Here is a 9,228-nt window from a genome sequence, read left to right on the forward strand (position 1 = left end):
CCCCCCATGCCTTCTTTTTCCAAATCCATGTGATGAAAATTTAGAGATAGACATTTTGTTAATAAAAGTTCAAGGGTCAGATAAGAAAACTCCGGTGTCAATACAACCCTCCAGGGCCCGGGGAAAGGTGTTGTAAGTTATGCCCTGAAGGCATGTATGGTTTTTTGATTGGGAATTGAAAGTTCTAGTTCACTTTTTAAGAGTCAAAAGATTGAAGGACAACTAGCCCCCCCCCCCCACACACCCTTTTTTCCCAAAACCCCCGCTACTATTTTTGAGAGTCATTTTTTTAAATTGTTCAAAAACTAGATAACAAAAATTCCGGTGTCAACACGACCCCCGGGGCCTGGGGGGTAACTGTCGTGGGGGAGTATATGGTTCTTATGAAAGAGATGCTCGTATAAACTTCGGAGGGGGCTCATTTGATTGGAAATCGAAACTTCTAGTTCACGTTTTAAGAGTCAAAAGAGATCGGAGGACAACTGGCCCCCTTCCCCCTCCACGCCCTATTTTCCTCAAACCCATCCGATAAGAACTTTGAGATATCATTTTTTTCAAAATGGCTCAAAGATCATATAACAAAAACTCCGGGGTCGACACAATTCTTCAGGGCCTGGGGTAGGCGTTGTAGGTTATGCCCGGCAGGCATATATAGCTGTTATGGAAAGGATGTTTGTAGAAACTTCAGAGAGGGCTCATTTGATTGGAAATTGAAAGTTATAGTTTGATTTTTAAGAGAGATCAGAGGGCAACTATCGCCCCCCCCTCACGCCTCTTTTCCCCTAAATATATCCGAAAAACATTTTCATATAGCCATTTTGTTAAAAATAGGTCAAAGGTCGGATAACAGAAACTCCGTTGTCAACACAACCCCCAAGGGCCCGGGGGCAGGCGTTTTAAGTCATGTCCTGGGGCCGAATATGGTTCTTATGAAAGGGATGCTCGTATAAACTTCAGAGAGGGCTCATTTGATTTTAAATTAAAAGTTCTAGTTCACTTTCTCAGAATCAAAAGAGATCGGAGGGCAACTAGCACCTCCCTCCTCCACGCCTTTTTTCTTCCCCAATACCATCCGATGAAAATTCTGAGGTAGCCATTTTGTCAAAAATAGTTTCAAACATCAGATATTAAAACTCTGGGGTCGACACAACCCTCAGGGCCTATGGACAGGCGTTGTAAGTTATGCCCTGGGTGCATATATGGTTCTTATAGAAGGGATGCTCGTATAAACTTCAGAGGGCTCATTTGATTGAAAATGGAAAGTTCTAGTTCACTTTTAAAGAGTTAAAAGAGATCAAAGGGCAATTAGCCCCCCTCCCCCACGCCCTTTTTCCCCCAAACCCATCCAATAAAAATTTTTAGATAGCCATTTTGTTAAAAATAGTTCAAACATCAGATAATAAAACTCGGAGGTGGAAACAGACACATTTTTAATTTGATATTGTTACTTTGATACTAGTTTTGACACTTTGATGAACATTTGATTTTGAAAAAAGTTTGATTTTGAAATAAGGTAATTTTAAAAACTTTTAGAAACTTTTTGCATTTTGCAAGGTATTTTTAGAAACTTTTTGCAATCAAAAACGAACAAAAATCAATTTTAAAAAAAGCTTTCAAAAAAAGAAGTTTTTCGAAGAAAAGTAAAGGCAATTTTAAACTTAAGATCGGCAGATACAAATGCTGTCAAAATTTAAACTCAAAACGACCAGAAATTACTATTAACTGTTTCAGGACGGCATTTATTTCTAGATGACAAATATTTTTTTTTCTTTTGGGAACTTATTCATGCTAATTTTCAGTAATTTTTAGGTATTTTTCCAAACACCCAATCCTTACCATTCATTCCACAGCAAAATGGGATCTCCAGATCCCGTCTGTCTGTTAGTGACGCAATACACCTTTGCTGAAAACAACCATTATATTAAAAGAATTAGGCTTCACAACAGCTTTTCAACTAAAACTAATATTTATTAGAACCTTTTTCTCTTTTGCTCCTCTGATACTCAAGAAAGCAGTTTTTTCTTTGTTGGAGCAGGCAAAAATACCACAATATCAGCAATAACTGTTTAGACGACAGTCCTTTTTACTTGCATGGAGTTCACAACGAGAACTGGAAGGTTCAGCTGACCAGACAGGTAAATGTGTTCCAACGTTTCCTAAGCGAACATCATCCACGACGCTGAAAGTTACCTTCCTCCTTTTCAGGTTGTAATTTGTTATCAGTAGCTAACTGAGGTTGAGAACGAGGGTGTCTCCAACTAGGCGGGTGTCTCCTAGTGGGGCATCCACTAAGCAAACTAGGCGGCCACCTAGGGTGGCAACCTGGGGAGGGTGACAAAAATGGAAAAATTAGAAAAAATGATTTAAGATTAAAACTTTATGAATATTAGCTTGATTTACTGTTTACAGGTCAACTTACTGATTAATAATGCACAAGAGACGTGAGGGACAGACGAAACTCGACAGTATCGGTTGAATGCTGGGGAAGGTGAAGAGGCGTGGGTCGGTACTCTGCTATGTGCGGGGATTGGGAAGCAGGGAGGGGGTGCGGCCGCCAATGCGCACTCCCAGAGTAGCTATGTGATCTTGAAGGCTACGAAGTTCTTTACTTTTGTTCAAGAAATTTATGTTTATTTTTCTGCTTCAACACAACATTGGAATACTCTTAAAAACATGTAAATAACTTGACGCTCAAGCCCCTTAGTTAAACCAGATGGGAAACTCAAATAGATGCTCTCGTACCTCTTCGGTATCAACTGGGTGATGCTCATAACACTTTAATGGACATTTATGAAGATCCCTCTTCAAATGGGTCAACTGGTAACAACTTGCAAGTCTAAGCTTTAGGTCTGGCAGAAATCATTGAAAAGTACAATTTTGTTTTTAGTGTAGTTTTATGGGACACTATACTTTTTGAAATCAACTTAACAAGTAAGCAGTTACAATGCAAACAATTTGATTTGGCTGCTGCCAAAGATCAACTAAGCAAAACTAAATTGTATTTGCAAAGGTTACGTTGTACCGATGACTTTGGAAGTATTCTAGTTGACACCAGAGGAATGGTAGAGGAGCTAAATTTTCAACCAACATCTGAAACAGAAACCCTGCTAACTCGGTTAAAAAGAAGAAAAAACATTCATTACGAAGTGGATGATGAACCTTTGGTATCCCCTCAAGAACACTTCAAAGTCAATTTCCATTTTGCCATTCATGATACTGCAATTTCTGCTCTGGACGAAAGATTTCAACATTAGACGAGATTACTTCGGTTTTGGTCTTGAGTATCACACACCGTAAACTTGATAACACACAGGCACCAAAACTCCTTCCCTACGGAAAATAAAAAAATAGAATTCAAATAAAATTCTCAAATTTGGAAAGCCTATAATTTTCCACGGGGGGGGGGGGGGTATTTTCCACGGGGGATGGGGTATTCACCGGGGGGGGTATTTTCCTAGAACGCCTCTTCTATATCAGTGCCTTCGAATTGAATGCCAGCTGCAATGGTTGTCAAAACTCCGTTTGACATACTTTTCATTTTGTCAACATTAATCTTCAGGCCCATAGGGGCAGATTTCGCTGCTAGTTCATTCAGATTATGTTGAATGTCCTCTCTTGGCAGTGAGCCACAAGAGTGATATCGTCACTACATCGCAGTCGTGAATTTGACGCTCGGAACTTAGTTGTATGCCTCCTCTAAACGTAGTATATACTGAATAAAACTGACCTGTTTCTCTGGATACTTGAATTATGCAGGCTTATCTTAATTTTGACAAGATTTTTGCAGCAACTAAATTTCAGTTGGGGGGCCAATTTTGGGTCTTTTGGGGGGTAGGTGTAATGGAAAATTACACCCCTGCTAAATTATAGAGAAGAGGACGTAAACAAGTGAAAGATAATGCACAGTCTGTAAAACCATTCTGAGTCTAATGAAAAATTTTTGCATGTAGCGTTAAATAATGGATTTTGCCTTATATTTGCCATTCAGTTGAACAAATAACCTCAAAAAGTATTTTGGTGTTAAAGCCAGTCTCCATTTGGCAGATTCTGCAAATCTGCACCGCCAGTCTGCAAATTTTATTTCAGTGGAGACTTCTTTTCCGGTTCCGTATTGGCAGTTTGCAGCTTCGACGCTGCTTTTTCTGCAAGATGGCAGATTTGTAGGATCTGCCAAATGGACACTGGCTTTTAGCGGCGATTAACGGGCCACCGTTGACCATTCGGCGGCACTTCAAAGCAGGCAGCAGGTCACTGAAATGTTTTCGGTGGCGGGCCGCATGTTTTCGGTTGATCAACAGAAGTTATTTCAGAATTTCTGAAAAGCTCACTGTCCGTTTTCGTCTACTAAATACACAATCTTTTTTAGAGTGTAATGAGTAGGTCTAAATAAATTGTAACTTCTAGTAAATCTAATGATAAAGAGTAAGAAATATAAAGAAGGATCATGAATTTTGGTGAGAATCACATAAAGATCTTTGTGTTTTTCCCCTAGTTTCCTTTAGGTCTAAACTAAAGAAGATGAGGCTTATGACAGCATAGACTAGCCTGGTTCATGATATCCAATTGATGAACTGCTAATCATCATGTCAATAATGAAATCACTGAATGATCTCTAATGGGTCAATATCTACCAAATCATATTATTGAGTTTGGAATAAAGTGAATACACCATTTGATGCCTTTTTTGGTAAAATTCTACTTTAGCTACTTTTGACTATCTCAGAATAGGGTTAGGTTAGGAAAATGAAACTTTCAGGGATGGGTCTACAGGCTAAAGTTTGTCCCGGGAAGGTATTTTGAAGTACCTACTTCCACTACTTCTCCCTCTTGAGGGCTCTGACCTTTGATGACCTTTAAAAATCTGTGAGTTATAGAAGTGAAACCTTGCAAAATACATCTTCTGCTTAGAAGCATAACAAAATTGTTTTCAGCTTCACAACTTTGCTCAATCCCAATTTATAAGGTTTCAAAGATATGCAAATACATTTCCTGAATTTTGGAAATAAAACATTGATATGGCTTAAAATTCTGCTCAAATAATTGAAATTGCATTTTCAGAGCAAAAGCCAGAGAAAAAAAAACTGATAATTGAAAATTAAGGTAAAATGTTGTTTTGGTAAAATTTAAATGGGTATAGACCTGTCACATAGGCAAATTTCAGGACTCTCTAGAGGGAGAAGGAGTGGAGGTAGGTACTCCAAAATACCTTCCCAGGACATTCTTTGGCCTGTAGACCCATACCTGAAAGTTTCATTTTCCTAACCTAAACCCATTCCAAGATAGCCAAAAGTAGCTAAAGTAGAATTTTACCCCTTTTTTTTATTCTGATTATGAATATAATAATCATTTCTATCAGAAATGAATTTCAGCCCCCCCCCTGTATAGGCTATACCTAACCTAACCCTGAATTGGCATATATAGGGGGGGGGGCTGAAATTCATTTCCAATAGAAATGCTTAGCCTATTATATTTGTTATCAGCATAAAAAAAGGCATTAAATGGTGTATTCACTTTAGTCCTAACTCAATAATATGATTTGGTAGATATTGATCCTCTAATGTACCAACTAGGCTATAAATTGGGTTGTTTCAATGTTGGATTTGTGTAACACATTTCTAGCTTTAGCCTATTTTCTAAACTAAACCTTGAGGGGCAACACAAAGCCTCATTTGCCCTGTACCTCTACTTTCCACTCAATCACTATGTTAGACTGAGAACAATAAAAATTTACAAAAAGATTGGTAAATTTTCACCAAATCATATTAGGCTATTGACTTACAAATAAAGTGAATGTACCACTCAATGCCTTTTTATGCTCTTTCTGGTAAAATTCTACTTTAGCTACTTTTGGCTATCTTGGAAAGGATTTAGGCTAGGAAAATGAAACTTTAAGGGATGGATCTAAAGGCTAAAGTAGGCTATGTCCTGGGAAGGTATTTTGAAGTACCTATCTCCACTCCTTTTCCCTATAGAGGGTCCAGACCTTTGATGACCTTTATAAATATTTTTTGTTATAAAAGTGAAACCTTGCAAAATATATTCTTCTACTTAATGAAGTACAAAAAAACTGCTTCACAACTTCACTCAATTCCAATTTATAAGGTTTTAAAGGTATGCAAATAACCTACATTTCCAAATTTTGAAAAAATTTTCATATGGCTTAAATTCTACTCAAGTAACAGGAATTGCATTTTCAGAACTAAACCTAGAGAAAAAGAAGTTGATAACTGAAAATTAAGGTAAAAATGCTGTTTTGTCAAAATTTCAATATGTATAGACCTGTCATGTAGGCAAATTTCAGGACCCACTAGAGTGAGAGGTGGAGTGGAGGTGGGTACTTCAAAGTACCTTCCCAGGACATACTTTAGCCTGTAGACCCATCCCTGAAAGTTTCATTTTCCTAACCTAACCCCTTTCCAAGATAGCCAAAAGTAGCTTAAGTAGAATTTAACCCTCTTTCCAAATATAATAATCATTTTTGTCAGAAATAAATTGCATCCCCATTCCTATATATACCAATTCAGGGTATATATTTTCACATGAGGGAGGGGGCAAATTTTATTTCTAATGTAAATGGGAGGTAAGTTTAAACTTTACCCCCACCCCCCTTAATCTGCAAATATATTCATTTCCAACAAAAAATGATTATTATATTTAGAAAGAGCATAAAAAGGCATCAAGTAGTATATTCACTTTATTCATAAGTCAATAATATAATTTGGTAAAAATTTACCATAAGATTACTTCTAGTAAGGTAAGCTATATCTTAAATGAAGCAGTTTTCCATCCTTAGGAAGTTTTCCATCCCTAAGGGCTTCCCAATGAAAAAAAGAAAATGCCAATTCTATGCAAGTAGTTAAAAACATTGATATTTTAAATATTCTTGTCAAAAGCTTTCAAACAAGGTGTTGCATGATTACATTCATTTTTTTTTCTCTTGGCCATTGTGGAGGCTTAGAAAGTACAAAATGGGTGGTTTTTTTTTCAAAACCTCTTCTGCAGTATATTGTTTGAAAGCTCTGCTTCCACTGAATATATTTCTAGCATTATTTTCTTTATCAAACCTTAAAGGACCACACAAAACCTCTTTTGTGCTGTATGTCTGCTTTCCTCTCAAACTCTCAATTTGCACTTTAGAGTGCTATCAACATCCATAGGCTACTGGATCTGTTTTGCTCAGTGTCTATGATAACAATGTAACATGCTGTAAGAGAGATTTGCTTGAGAGATGCAATTTATACCCACTTGGTAGCAGTGACAATAAAGTATGTATGATCCATAAGAACCATTCTCCAATTACAGATGAAAATGCATTGTCAGTTTAATATACATATACTGATATTTAGTAATCAAAATGTTAATATTATTTGATTTATTAAAGTTATAAAAGTAAAAACATTTATATTTTTTTCAGTCTAGTGCAAATTTTGTTCTGGCCTTGGGAAGGTATAGGAGTTTTGAGCCCAACTTATGTTAATTTCTGCTCATTTTGAGTTTGACTTGGTTATTTATTGTAATTTCTGTTTGTTTTGGGTTTCATTTATTTATTGATGCTGATTTGTGGTAGTTTCATGCTTGGTAGGTAATTTGATTTTATTTTTGCTCATTTTTTGTTTAATGGAGTTCTTTATTTTCTTTGAAAAACTTATTTTGTGGGAAAAGTTTTTTTTAATTAATTATAGAAAAAGCCAAGACAGATAGTCTGAGTCAGTGAGAGACAAATCTGGCATAAGCCCTTCTTAGCATTGTATAAAAATGATGTATAAAGATCCTAGGATTTTTCTGGCCTAAAAAGATTAATTGGTCACAAGTTTGAGAAAATTTTGTTAAGAGCTTTAATTTTGGAAGAAATAAAATCTCATGAGTGTTGTCATATTTATGAATACATTTCAAGAGTACACATATGTATTATTTGCCTCAGCAGTGGCTGTATTGTTTTCAGTGTGATGAAGGCAAAATTATACAAGAAACAGGGTGAAATACCAAGTGTAATGAGTCTTTTTGCAAAAGGTGTTTTCAGCAGCTTTGTAATGCCTAGAGGATAAATGAATAACATAGACCCTGTTGAACAAAGAAATATATGGCTAGATTACTTGCAACAATGACAATTACAGCAGATCAAAATTGAAACTGAAGAACAAGGAAGTATCCAGTTAGAAGAAATATGTTGTTAGAATACTTGCATCAGCAACAATTACAATGAGTAACAAACAAAAGTGAAGAACAAAGAAATATCCAGTCTGAAGATAAGCAGCAGCAAGAATTAAAGCAAGTCAGAACAAAGAAATTTGCAGTTAAAACTGCTGCATGCCAAGTGCTGGGGCCTGGCCTCGAAATTGCCTGCATAGTTTTTTCTTCTTTTTATTTTATTTGGCATATTAAAATTTCTGGCCACAAAAGTAATCGAAAAAGGTTACACCTCTAAGGAAGAATTTCTATTTTTCCCTGGGTGGTTGTATCAAACCTATGGTGAAGCCATGACATCAAGAAGAAGCTCAAATTGTCTGCAGTTAGAAGACAAGCAGCAACAAGAATCAATATAAACAAGCCTGCCATGTAGCTGTGCTGGGGCCTGGCCTCAAAATTGGCTACATAGTTTTTTTTTTTTTTTTTTTTTTTTTTTTTTTTTTTTTATACTGGCAAATTGAAGTTTCTGTTCACAAAAATGGACTAAATAGGTGAAAAGTTTAAGGGAGAATTTAAATATTTTCCCAGAGAGGTTGTATTGAACCTATGCAAATGACATCAAGAAGAGGCTGTGGTTAAAAGACAAACGACAATGCAAATCAATATATACAAGCTTGCTGCATAGATATTCTGGTGCCTGGAAGCACTGCGGTTAGAAGAAGTCTGAAGCAGAAGGTGATAAAAGCACATCCAGCTCCAAAAGACATAGAGAGCATGCCAACAGTAGCTGAAACACTAAGTAACCCAATTACAAAGTTGTAATTTTACATAGGCACTACTTCTAGTTTGAGGTCCATTTGCTTAAACCAAGTACAAACAACATGAGGTTCATTTCCAACTTCAAACAATTGAAAAAGATGTGTCACTTGAACAACAAGAAGAAATTTTTGTCCAACAGCCCGGACCATCAAATGTGACAAGACGTATCCAAAAACCTAAAGCAAAGGGCATGGGAAAAAATATTTAAGGGGCTACTTGATGAAAATTAAGCACAAATAAATGTTATTATAAAACAAGCAAAAGTGAGAATTGCAGCAGCAA

The 9,228-nt window shown here is 36.4% G+C and overlaps 1 protein-coding gene across 2 annotated transcripts in view; it reads left to right on the forward strand.

Moving 5' to 3' along the window:
* Positions 1 to 4,279: 4,279 nt before the first annotated feature.
* The window catches only part of Smox (Smad on X protein), a 37,496-nt gene continuing 32,547 nt past the window's right edge, over positions 4,280 to 9,228 (forward strand). Inside the window, exon 1 of one of the 2 annotated variants that reach the window (XM_089089891.1) lies at positions 4,280 to 4,376. The gene's annotated coding sequence lies outside the window, so the exon portion shown is untranslated. Of the gene's footprint in view, positions 4,455 to 9,228 lie in introns of both variants that reach the window. The other variant, XM_089089890.1, reaches the window with a different exon arrangement.

The sequence above is a fragment of the Artemia sp. Qi Xiang Cuo genome, chromosome 5 (genome assembly GCF_049724085.1).
Source record: "Artemia sp. Qi Xiang Cuo chromosome 5, ASM4972408v1, whole genome shotgun sequence".
Classification (NCBI taxonomy): Eukaryota; Metazoa; Arthropoda; class Branchiopoda; order Anostraca; family Artemiidae; genus Artemia; species Artemia sp. Qi Xiang Cuo.